Source organism: Schistocerca cancellata, chromosome 1, assembly GCF_023864275.1.
Source record: "Schistocerca cancellata isolate TAMUIC-IGC-003103 chromosome 1, iqSchCanc2.1, whole genome shotgun sequence".
Taxonomy (NCBI): Eukaryota; Metazoa; Arthropoda; class Insecta; order Orthoptera; family Acrididae; genus Schistocerca; species Schistocerca cancellata.
In genome coordinates this window covers 91,063,923-91,077,755 of record NC_064626.1, presented here as the reverse complement: position 1 = coordinate 91,077,755, position 13,833 = coordinate 91,063,923, and positions in this window count along the sequence as shown.

Sequence of the window (13,833 nt, the reverse complement as noted above, 5' to 3'; positions counted from 1 at the left end):
GAATCTAATACTGCTGTCCCAGGAAAGGCTCAAAGCAGTAACTATTAGAAGAGCTACTCCTCTTTTAAATAAGTCGACATTTTGCGTTTTGTAATCAATATCGATGCAATTTCTGTGTTTCATCGTTGATTTGAAGGTCCAAGGGATACAGTAATCCTGCAAAGGTGCGTCGGAATCTAATACTGCTGTCCCAGGAAAGGCTCAAAACACTAACTATTAGAAGAGTTACTCCCCTTTTAAATAAGTCGACATTTTGCATTTTGTAATCAATATCGATGCAATTTCTGTTTTTCATCGTTGATTTGATGGTCCAAGGGATACAGTAAACCTGCAATGTTGCATCGGAATCTAATACTGCTGTCCCAGGAAAGGCTCAATGCACGAACTATTAGAAGAGTTACTCCTCTTGAAAATAAGACGACATTTTGCCTTTTGTATTCAATATCGATCCAATTTCTGTGTTTCATCGTTGATTTGAAGGTCCAAGGGATACAGTAAACCTGCAATGGTGCATCGGAATCTAATACAGCTGTCCCAGGAGAGGCTCAAAGCACGAACTATTAGAAGAGTTACTCCTCTTGTAAATAAGTCGACATTTTGCCTTTTGTATTCAATATCGATGCAATTTCTGTGTTTCATCGTTGATTTGAAGGTCCAAGGGATACGGTAAACCAACAATGGTGCATCGGAATCTAATACTGCTGTCCCAGGGGAGGCTCAAAGCACTAACTATTAGAAGAGCTACTACTCTTGTAAATAAGTCGACATTTTGCATTTTGTATTCAATATCGATGCAATTTCTGTGTTTCATCGTTGACTTTAAGGTCCAAGGGATACAGTAAGTCTGCAACGGTGCATCGGACACAAATACTGTTGTCCCAGGAAAGGCTCAAAGCACAAACTATTAGAAGAATTGCTCCTCTTGTAAATAAGTCGACATTTTGCAATTTGTATTCAATATCGATGCAATTTCTGTGTTTCATTGTTGATTTGAAGGTCCAAGGGATACAGTAAACCTGCAATGGTGCATCGGAATCTAATAGTGCCTTTCCAGGAAAGGCTCAAAGCACGATCTATTAGAAGAAGTATTCTTCTTGTAAATAAGTCGACATTTTGCGTTTTGTATTCAATATCGATGCAATTTCTGTGTTTCATCGTTGATTTGAAGGTCCAAGGGATACAGTAACCTGCAATGGTGCATCGGATTCTAACACTGCTGCCCAGGAAATGCTCAAAGCACGAACTATTAGAGGAGTTACTCCTCTTGTCAATAAGTCGACATTTTTCCTTTTCTACTCAATATCGATGCAATTTCTGTGTTTCATCGCTGATGTGAAGGTCCATGGGATACAGTAAACCTGCAATGGTGCATCGGAATCTAATACTGCTGTCCCACGAAAGGCTCAAAGCACGAACTATTAGAAGAGTTACTCCTCTTGTAAATAAGTCGACATTTTGCCTTTTGTATTCAATATCGATGCAATTTCTGTGTTTCATCGGTCATGTGAACGTCCAAGGGATACAGTAAACCTGCAATGTTGCTTCGGAATGTAACACTGCTGTCCCAGGAAAGGCTCAAACACGAACAATTAGAAGAGTTACTCCACTTGTAAATAAGTCGACATTTTGCATTTTGTATTCAATATCGATGTAATTTCTGTGTTTCATCGTTGATTTGAAGGTCCAAGGGATACAGTAAACCTGCAATGGTGCATCGGAATCTAATACTGCTGTCCCACGAAAGGCTCAAAGCACGAACTATTAGAAGAGTTACTCCTCTTGTAAATAAGTCGACATTTTGCTTTTTGTATTCAATATACATGCAATTTCTGTGTTTCATCGTTGATTTGAAGGACCAAGGGATACAGTAAACCTGTAATGGTGCATCGGAATCTAATACTGCTGTCCCAGGAAAGGTTCAAACACGAACTATTAGAAGAATTACTCCTCTTGTAAATAAGTCGAAATTTTGACTTTTGTATTCAATATCGATGTAATTTCTGTGTTTCATCGTTGCTTTTAAGTTCCAAGGGATACAGTAAACCTGCAATGGTGCATCGGAATCTAGTACTGGTGTTCCAAGAAAGGCTCAAAGCATGAACTATTAGAAGAGTTTCTCCTGTTGCAAATAAGTCGACATTTTGATATTTTTATTCAATATCGATGCAATTTCTGTGTTTCATCGTAGATTTGAACGTCCTACTGATACAGTAAACCTGCAATGGTGCATCGGAATCTAATACTGCTGTCCCAGGAAAGGCTCAAAGCACGAACTATTAGAAAAGTTACTCCTCTTGTAAATAAGTCGACATTCTGCCTTATGTATTCGATATCGATGCAATTTCCGTGTGTCATCGTTGATTTGAAGGTCCAAGGGATACAGTAAACCTGCAATGGTGCATCGGAATCTAATACTGCTGTCCCAGGAAAGGCTCAAAGCACGAACTATTAGAAGAGTTACTCCTCTTGTAAATAAGTAGACATTTTGCCTTTTGTATTCAATATCGATGAAATTTCTGTGTTTCATCGTTGATTTGAAGGTCCAAGGGATACAGTAAACCTGCAATGGTTCATCGGAATCTAATACTGCTGTCCCAGGAAAGGCTCAAAGCACGAACTATTAGAAGAGTTACTCCTCTTGTAAATAAGTCGATAATTTGCCTATTGTATACAATATCGATGCAATTTCTGTGTTTCATCGTTGATGTGAACGTCCAAGGGATACAGTAAACCTGCAATGTTGCATCGGAATCTAATACTGCTGTCCCAGGAAAGGTTCAAACACGAACTATTAGAAGAATTACTGGTCTTGTAAATAAGTCGACATTTTGCCATTTGTATTCAATATCGATGTAATTTCTGTGTTTCATCGTTGCTTTTAAGTTCCAAGGGATACAGTAAACCTGCAATGGTGCATCGGAATCTAGTACTGCTGTCCCAAGAAAGGCTCAAAGCATGAACTATTAAAAGAGTTACTCCTCTTGTAAATAAGTCGATATTTTGCCTTTTGTATTCAATATCGATGCAATTTCTGTGTTTCATCGTTGATTTGAAGGTCCAAGGGATACAGTAAACCTGCAATGGTGCATCGGAATCTAATACTGCTGTCCCAGGAAAGGCTCAAAGCACGAACTATTAGAAGAGTTACTCCTCTTGTAAATAAGTCGACATTTTGCATTTTGTATTCAATATCGATCCAATTTCTGTGTTTCATCGTTGATTTGAAGGTTCAAGGGATACAGTAAACCTGCAATGGTGCTTCGGAATCTAATACTGCTGTCCCAGGAAAGGCTCAAAGCAGGAACTATTAGAAGAGTTACTCGTCTGGTAAATAAGTCAACATTTTGTCTTTTGTATTCAATATCGATGCAATTTCTGTGTTTCATCGTTGATTTGAAGGTCCAAGGGATACGGTAAACCAACAATGGTGCATCGGAATCTAATACTGCTGTCCCAGGAGAGGCTCAAAGCACTAACTATTAGAAGAGCTACTCCTCTTTTAAATAAGTCGACATTTTGCGTTTTGTAATCAATATCGATGCAATTTCTGTGTTTCATCGTTGATTTGAAGGTCCAAGGGATACAGTAATCCTGCAATGGTGCGTCGGAATCTAATACTGCTGTCCCAGGAAAGGCTCAAAACACTAACTATTAGAAGAGTTACTCCCCTTTTAAATAAGTCGACATTTTGCATTTTGTAATCAATATCGATGCAATTTCTGTTTTTCATCGTTGATTTGATGGTCCAAGGGATACAGTAAACCTGCAATGTTGCATCGGAATCTAATACTGCTGTCCCAGGAAAGGCTCAATGCACGAACTATTAGAAGAGTTACTCCTCTTGAAAATAAGACGACATTTTGCCTTTTGTATTCAATATCGATGCAATTTCTGTGTTTCATCGTTGACTTGAATGTCCAAGGGATACAGCAAACCTGCAATGGTGCATCGGAATCTAATACTGCTGTCCCAGGAGAGGCTCAAAGCACGAACTATTAGAAGAGTTACTCCTCTTGTAAATAAGTCGACATTTTGCCTTTTGTATTCAATATCGATGCAATTTCTGTGTTTCATCATTGATTTGAAGGTCCAAGGGATACAGTAAACCTGCAATAGTGCATCGGAATCTAATAACGCTGTCCCAGGAAAGGCTCAAACACGAACTATTAGAAGGGCTACTCCTCTTGTAAATAAGTCGACATTTTGCATTTTGTATTCAATATCGATGCAGTTTCTGTGTTTCATCGTTGACTTTAAGGTCCAAGGGATACAGTAAGTCTGCAACGGTGCATCGGACACAAATACTGTTGTCCCAGGAAAGGCTCAAAGCACAAACTATTAGAAGAATTGCTCCTCTTGTAAATAAGTCGACATTTTGCATTTTGTATTCAATATCGATGCAATTCCTGTGTTTCATCGTTGATTTGAAGGTCCAAGGGATACAGTAACCTGCAATGGTGCATCGGATTCTAACACTGCTGCCCAGGAAATGCTCAAAGCACGAACTATTAAAGGAGTTACTCCTCTTGTCAATAAGTCGACATTTTTCCTTTTGTATTCAATATCGATGCAATTTCTGTGTTTCATCGCTGATGTGAAGGTCCATGGGATACAGTAAACCTGCAATGGTGCATCGGAATCTAATACTGCTGTCCCACTAAAGGCTCAAAGCACGAACTATTAGAAGAGTTACTCCTCTTGTAAATAAGTCGACATTTTGCCTTTTGTATTCAATATCGATGCCATTTCTGTGTTTCATCGTTCATGTGAACGTCCAAGGGATACAGTAAACCTGCAATGTTGCTTCGGAATGTAACACTGCTGTCCCAGGAAAGGCTCAAACACGAACTATTAGAAGAGTTACTCCACTTGTAAATAAGTCGACATTTTGCATTTTGTATTCAATATCGATGTAATTTCTGTGTTTCATCGTTGATTTGAAGGTCCAAGGGATACAGTAAACCTGCAATGGTGCATCGGAATCTAATACTGCTGTGCCTGGAAAGGCACTAAGCACGAACTATTAGAAGAGTTACTCCTCTTGTAAATGAGTCGATATTTTCCTTTTGTATTCAATATCGATGAAATTTCTGTGTTTCATCGTTGATTTGAAGGTCCAAGGGATACAGTAAACCTGCAATGGTGCATCGGAATCTAATACTGCTGTGCCTGGAAAGGCACTAAGCACGAACTATTAGAAGAGTTACTCCACTTGTAAATAAGTCGACATTTTTACTTTTGTATTTAATATCGATGTAATTTCTGTGTTTCATCGTTGATTTGAAGGTCCAAGGGATACAGTAAACTTGCAATGGTGCATCGGATTCTAATACTGCTGTCCCGGGAAAGGCTCAAAGCATGAACTATTAGAAGAGTTACTCCTCTTGTAAATAAGTCGACATTGTGATATTATTATTCAATATCGATGCAATTTCTGTGTTTCATCGTTGATTTGAAGGTCCAAGGGATACAGTAAACCTGCAATGGTGCATCGGAATCTAATACTGCTGTCCCAGGAAAGGCTCAAAGCACGAACTATTAGATGATTTACTCCTCTTGTAAATAAGTCAATATTTTGCCTTTTGTATTCAATATCGATCCAATTTCTGTGTTTCATCGTTGATCTGAAGGTCCAAGGTATACAGTAAACCTGCAATGGTACATTGGAATCTAATACTGCTGTCAAAGGAAAGGCTCAAAGCACGAAATATTAGAGGAGTTACTCCTCTTGGAAATAACCCGACATTTTGCCTTTTGTATTCAATATCGATGCAACTTCTGTGTTTCATCGTTGAGTTGATGGTCCAAGGGATACAGTAAACCTGCAATGGTGCGTCGGAATCTAATACTGCTTTCCCAGGAAAGGCTCAAAGCACGAACTATTAGAAGAGTTACTCCTCTTGTAAATAAGTAGACATTTTGCCTTTTGTATTCAATATCGATGAAATTTCTGTGTTTCATCGTAGATTTGAAGGTCCAAGGGATACAGTAAACCTCCAATGGTTCATCGGAATCTAATACTGCTGTCCCAGGAAAGGCTCAAAGCACGAACTATTAGAAGAGTTACTCCTCTTGTAAATAAGTCGATAGTTTGCCTTTTGTATTCAATATCGATGCAATTTCTGTGTTTCATCGTTGATGTGAAGGTCCAATGGATACAGTAAACCTGCAATGTTGCATCGGAATCTAATACTGCTGTCCCAGGAAAGGTTCAAACACGAACTATTAGAAGAATTACTGGTCTTGTAAATAAGTCGACATTTTGCCTTTTGTATTCAATATCGATGTAATTTCTGTGTTTCATCGTTGCTTTTAAGTTCCAAGGGATACAGTAAACCGGCAATGGTGCATCGGAAAATAGTACTGCTGTCCCAAGAAAGGCTCAAAGCATGAACTATTAGAAGAGTTTCTCCTCTTGCAAATAAGTCGACATTTTGAAATTTTTTTTCAATATCGATGCAATTTCTGTGTTACATCGTTGATTTGAACGTCCTACTGATACAGTAAACCTGCAATGGTGCATCGGAAACTAATACTGCTGTCCCAGGAAAGGCTCAAAGCACGAACTATTAGAAAAGTTACTGCTCTTGTAAATAAGTCGACAATCTGCCTTATGTATTCGATATCGATGCAATTTCCGTGTGTCATCGTTGATTTGAAAGTCCAAGGGATACAGTAAACCTTCAATGGTGCATCGGAATCTAATACTGCTGTCCCAGGAAAGGCTCAAAGCACGAACTATTAGAAGAGTTACTCCTCTTGTAAATAAGTAGACATTTTGCCTTTTGTATTCAATATCGATGAAATTTCTGTGTTTCATCGTTGATTTGAAGGTCCAAGGGATACAGTAAACCTGCAATGGTTCATCGGAATCTAATACTGCTGTCCCAGGAAAGGCTCAAAGCACGAACTATTAGAAGAGTTACTCCTCTTGTAAATAAGTCGATAATTTGCCTTTTGTATTCAATATCGATGCAATTTCTGTGTTTCATCGTTGATGTGAAGGTCCAAGGGATACAGTAAACCTGCAATGTTGCATCGGAATCTAATACTGCTGTCCCAGGAAAGGTTCAAACACGAACTATTAGAAGAATTACTCCTCTTGTAAATAAGTCGACATTTTGCCTTTTGTATTCAATATCGATGTAATTTCTGTGTTTCATCGTTGCTTTTAAGTTCCAAGGGATACAGTAAACCTGCAATGGTGCATCGGAATCTAGTACTGCTGTCCCAAGAAAGGCTCAAAGCATGAACTATTAAAAGAGTTTCTCCTCTTGCAAATAAAACGACATTTTGATATTTTTATTCAATATCGATGCAATTTCTGTGTTTCATCGTTGATTTGAAGGTCCAAGGGATACAGTAAACCTGCAATGGTGCATCGGAATGTAATACTGCTGTCCCAGGAAAGGCTCAAAGCACGAACTATTAGAAGAGTTACTCCTCTTGCAAATAAGTCGAAATTTTCCTTTTGTGTTCAATATCGATGCAATTTCGGTGTTTCATCGTTGTTTTGAAGGTGAAAGGGGTACAGTAAACCTGAAATGGTGCATCGGAATCTAATACTGCTGTCCCAGGAAAGGCTCAAAGCACGAACTATTAGAAGAGTTAGTCCTCTTGTAAATAAGTCGACATTTTGAATTTTGTAATCAATATCGATCCAATTTCTGTGTTTCATCGTTGATTTGAATGTCCAAGAGATACAGTGAACATGCAACGGTGCATCGGAATCTAATACTGCTGTCCTAGGAAAGGCTCAAAACACGAACTATTAGAAGAGTCACTCTTCTTGTAAATAAGTCGACATTTTGCATTTTGTATTCAATATCGATCCAATTTCTGTGTTTCATCGTTGATTTGAAGGTCCAAGGGATACAGTAAACCTGCAATGGTTCATCGGAATCTAATACTGCTGTCCCAGGAAAGGCTCAAAGCACGAACTATTAGAAGAGTTTCTCCTCTTGTAAATAACCCGACATTTTTCCTTTTGTATTCAATATCGATGTAATTTCTGTGTTTCATCGTTGCTTTTAAGTTCCAAGGGATACAGTAAACCTGCAATGGTGCATCGGAATCTAGTACTGCTGTCCCAAGAAAGGCTCAAAGCATGAACCATTAGAAGAGTTTCTCCTCTTGCAAATAAGTCGACATTTTAATATTTTTATTCAATATCGATGCAATTACTGTGTTTCATCGTTGATTTGAAGGTCCAAGGGATACAGTAAACCTGCAATGGTGCATCGGAATCTAATACTGCTGTCCCACGAAAGACTCAAATCACGGACTATTAGAAGAGTTACTCTTCTTATAAATACGTCGACATTTTGCCTTTTGTATTCAATATCGATCCAATTTCTGTGTTTCATCGTTGATTTGAAGGTCCAAGGGATGCAGTAAACCTGCAATGGTGCATCGGAATCTAATACTGCTGTCCCAGGAAAGGCTCAAAGCACGAACTACTAGAATAGTTACTCCTCTTGTAAATAAGTCGACATTTTGCTTTTTGTTTTCAATATCGATGATATTTCTGTAATTCATCGTTGATTTGAATGTCCAAGGGATACAGTAAACCTGCAATGGTGCATCGGAATCTAATACTGCTGTCCCAGGAGAGGCTCAAAGCACGAACTATTAGAAGAGTTACTCCTCTTGTAAATAAGTTGACATATTGCCTTTTGTATTCAATATCGATGCAATTTCTGTGTTTCATCGTTGATTTGAAGGTCCAAGGGGCACAGTAAACCTGCAATGGTGCATCGGAATCTAATACTGCTGTGCCTGGAAAGGCTCTATGCACGAACTATTAGAACAGTTACTCCTCTTGTAAATAAGTCGACATTTTTCCTTTTGTATTCAATATCGATGTAATTTCTGTGTTTCATCGTTGATTTGAAGGTCCAAGGGATACAGTAAACCTGCAATGGTGCATCGGAATCTAATACTGCTGTCCCAGGAAAGGCACAAAGCATGAACTATTAGAAGAGTTACTCCTCTTGTAAATAAGTCGACATTGTGATATTTTTATTCAATATCGATGCAATTTCTGTGATTCATCGTTGATTTGAAGGTCCAAGGGATACAGTAAACCTGCAATGGTGCATCGGAATCTAATACTGCTGTCCCAGGAAAGGCTCAAAGCACGAACTATTAGAAGAGTTACTCCTCTTGTAAATAAGTCAATATTTTGCCTTTTGTATTCAATATCGATCCAATTTCTGTGTTTCATCGTTGATTTGAAGGTCCAAGGTATACAGTAAACCTGCAATGGTACATCGGAATCTAATACTGCTGTCCCAGGAAAGGCTCAAAGCACGAAATATTAGAAGAGTTACTCCTCTTGGAAATAACCCGACATTTTGCCTTTTGTATTCAATATCGATCCAATTTCTGTGTTTCATCGTTGAGTTGAAGGTCCAAGGGATACAGCAAACATGCAATGGTGCGTCGGAATCTAATACTGCTGTCCCAGGAAAGGCTCAAAGCACGAACTATTAGAAGAGTTACTCCTCTTGTAAATAAGTAGACATTTTGCATTTTGTATTCAATATCGATGAAATTTCTGTGTTTCATCGTTGATTTGAAGGTCCAAGGGATACAGTAAACCTGCAATGGTTCATCGGAATCTAATACTGCTGTCCCAGGAAAGGCTCAAAGCACGAACTATTAGAAGAGTTACTCCTCTTGTAAATAACCCGACATTTTGCCTTTTGTATTCAATATCGATGTAATTTCTGTGTTTCATCGTTGCTTTTAAGTTCCAAGGGATACAGTAAATCTGCAATGGTGCATCGGAATCTAGTACTGCTGTCCCAAGAAAGGCTCAAAGCATGAACTATTAGAATAGTTTCTCCTCTTGCAAATAAGTCGACATTTTAATATTTTTATTCAATATCGATGCAATTACTGTGTTTCATCGTTGATTTGAAGGTCCAAGGGATACAGTAAACCTGCAATGGTGCATCGGAATCTAATACTGCTGTCCCACGAAAGACTCAAATCACGGACTATTAGAAGAGTTACTCTTCTTATAAATACGTCGACATTTTGCCTTTTGTATTCAATATCGATCCAATTTCTGTGTTTCATCGTTGATTTGAAGGTCCAAGGGATGCAGTAAACCTGCAATGGTGCATCGGAATCTAATACTGCTGTCCCAGGAAAGGCTCAAAGCACGAACTATTAGAAGAGTTACTCCTCTTGTAAATAAGTCGACATTTTGCTTTTTGATTTCAATATCGATGATATTTCTGTAATTCATCGTTGATTTGAATGTCCAAGGGATACAGTAAACCTGCAATGGTGCATCGGAATCTAATACTGCTGACCCAGGAAAGGCTCAAAGCACGAACTATTTGAAGAGTTACTCCTCTTGTAAATAAGTCGACATTTTCCTTTTGTGTTCAATATCGATGCAATTTCGGTGTTTCATCGTTGTTTTGAAGGTGAAAGGGGTACAGTAAACCTGAAATGGTGCATCGGAATCTATTACTGCTGTCCCAGGAAAGGCTCAAACCACGAACTATTAGAAGAGTTACTCCTCTTGTAAATAAGTCGACATTTTGCGTTTTGTATTCAATATCGATCCAATTTCTGTGTTTCATCGTTGATTTGAATGTCCAAGAGATACAGTGAACATGCAATGGTGCATCGGAATCTAACACTGCTGTCCAAGGAAAAGCTCAAAGCACGAACTATTAGAAGAGTTACTCTTCTTGTAAATAAGTCGACATTTTGCATTTTGTATTCAATATCGATCCAATTTCTGTGTTTCATCGTTGTTTTGAAGGTCCTACTGATACAGTAAACCTGCAATGGTGCATCGGAATCTAATACTGCTGTCCCAGGAAAGGCTCAAAGCACGAACTATTAGAAGAGTTACTCCACTTGTAAATAAGTCGACATTTTGCCTGATGTATTCGATATCGATGCAATTTCCGTGTGTCATCGTTGATTTGATGGTCCAAGGGATACAGTAAACCTGCAATGGTGCATCGGAATCTAATACTGCTGTCCCAGGAAAGGCTCAAAGCACGAACTATTAAAGGAGTTACTCCTCTTGTAAATAAGTCGACATTTTGTCTTTTGTATTCAATATCGATGCAATTTCTGTGTTTCATCGTTGATTTGAACGTCCAAGGGGTACAGTAAACCTGCAATGGTTCATCTGAATCTAATACTGTTGTCCCAGGAAAGGCTCAAAGCACGAACTATTTGAAGAGTTACTCCTCTTGTAAATAAGTCGACATTTTGCCTTTTGTATTCAATATCGATGCAATTTCTGTTTTTCATCGCTGATTTGAAGGTCCAAGGGATACAGTAAACCTGCAATGGTGCATCGGAATCTAATACTGCTGTCCCAGGAAAGGCTTAAAGCACGAACTATTAGAAGAGTTTCTCCTCTTGCAAATAAGTCGACATTTTGATATTTTTATACAGTATCGATGCAATTTCTGTGTTTCATCGTTGATTTGAAGGTCCTACTGATACAGTAAACCTGCAATGGTGCATCGGAATCTAATACTGCTGTCCCAGGAAAGGCTCAAAGCACGAACTATTTGAAGAGTTACTCCTCTTGTAAATAACCCGACATTTTGCCTTTTGTATTCAATATCGATCCAAATTCTGTGTTTCATCGTTGAGTTGAAGGTCCAAGGGATACAGTAAACCTGCAATGGTGCGACGGAATCTAATACTGCTGTCCCAGGAAAGGCTCAAACCACGAACTATTAGAAGAGTTACTCCTCTTGTAAGTAAGTAGACATTTTCCTATTGTATTCAATATCGATGAAATTTCTGTGTTTCATCGTAGATTTGAAGGTCCAAGGGATACAGTAAACCTGCAATGGTTCATCGGAATCTAATACTGCTGTCCCAGGAAAGGCTCAAAGCACGAACTATTAGAAGAATTACTCCTCTTGTAAATAAGTCGACATTTTGCCTTTTGTATTTAATATCGATGTAATTTCTGTGTTTCATCGTTGCTTTTAAGTTCCAAGGTATACAGTAAACCTGCAATGGTGCATCGGAATCTAGTACTGCTGTCCCAAGAAAGGCTCAAAGCATGAACTATTAGAAGAGTTTCTCCTCTTGCAAATAAGTCGACATTTTGATATTTTTATTCAATATCGATGCAATTTCTGTGTTTCATCGTTGATTTGAAGGTCCTACTGATACAGTAAACCTGCAATGGTGCATCGGAATCTAATACTGCTGTCCCAGGAAAGGCTCAAAGCACGAACTATTAGAAAAGTTACTCCTCTTGTAAATAAGTCGACATTTTGCCTTATGTATTCGATATCGATGCAATTCCCGTGTGTCATCGTTGATTTGAAGGTCCAAGGGATACAGTAAACCTGCAATGGTGCATCGGAATCTAATACTGCTGTCCCAGGAAAAACTCAAAGCACGAATTATTAGAAGAGTTACTCCTCTTGTAAATAAGTAGACATTTTGCATTTGTATTCAATATCGATGAAATTTCTGTGTTTCATCGTTGATTTGAAGGTCCAAGGGATACAGTAAACCTGCAATGGTGCATCGGAATCTAATACTGCTGTCCCAGGAAAGGCTCAAAGCACGAACTATTAGAAGAATTACTCCTCTTGTAAATAAGTCGACATTTTGCCTTTTGTATTTAATATCGATGTAATTTCTGTGTTTCATCGTTGCTTTTAAGTTCCAAGGTATACAGTAAACCTGCAATGGTTCATCGGAATCTAATACTGCTGTCCCAGGAAAGGCTCAAAACACGAACTATTAGAAGAGCTACTCCTTTTGTAAATATGTCGATAATTTGCCTTTTGTATTCAATATCGATGCAATTTCTGTGTTTCATCGTAGATGTGAAGGTCCAAGGGATACAGTAAACCTGCAATGTTGCATCGGAATCTAATACTGCTGTCCCAGGAAAGGTTCAAAGCACGAACTATTAGAAGAGTTACTGCTCTTGTAAATAAGTCGACATTTTGCCTTTTGTATTCAATATCGATGTAATTTCTGTGTTTCATCGTTGCTTTTAAGTTCCAAGGGATACAGTAAACCTGCAATGGTGCATCGGAATCTAGTACTGCTGTCCCAAGAAAGGCTCAAAGCATGAACTATTAAAAGAGTTTCTCCTCTTGCAAATAAGTCGACATTTTGATATTTTTATTCAATATCGATGCAATTTCTGTGTTTCATCGTTGATTTGAAGGTCCAAGGGATACAGTAAACCTGCAATGGTGCATCGGAATCTAATACTGCTGTCCCAGGAAAGGCTCAAAGCAAGAACTATTTGAAGAGTTACTCCTCTTGTAAATAAGTCGACATTTTCCTTTTGTGTTCAATATCGATGCAATTTCGGTGTTTCATCGTTGTTTTGAAGGTGAAAGGGGTGCAGTAAACCTGAAATGGTGCATCGGAATTTAATACTGCTGTCCCAGGAAAGGCTCAAAGCACGAACTATTAGAAGAGTTACTCCTCTTGTAAATAAGACGACATTTTGCGTTTTGTATTCAATATCGATCCAATTTCTGTGTTTCATCGTTGATTTGAAGGTCCTACTGATACAGTAAACCTGCAATGGTGCATCGGAATTTAATACTGCTGTCCCAGGAAAGGCTCAAAGCACGAACTATTAGAAGAGTTACTCCTCTTGTAAATAAGTCGACATTTTGCCTGATGTATTCGATATCGATGCAATTTCCGTGTGTCATAGTTGATTTGAAGGTCCAAGGGATACAGTAAACCTGCAATGGTGCATCGGAATCTAATACTGCTGTCCCAGGAAAGGCTCAAAGCACGAACTATTAAAGGAGTTACTCCACTTGTAAATAAGTCGACATTTTGCCTTTT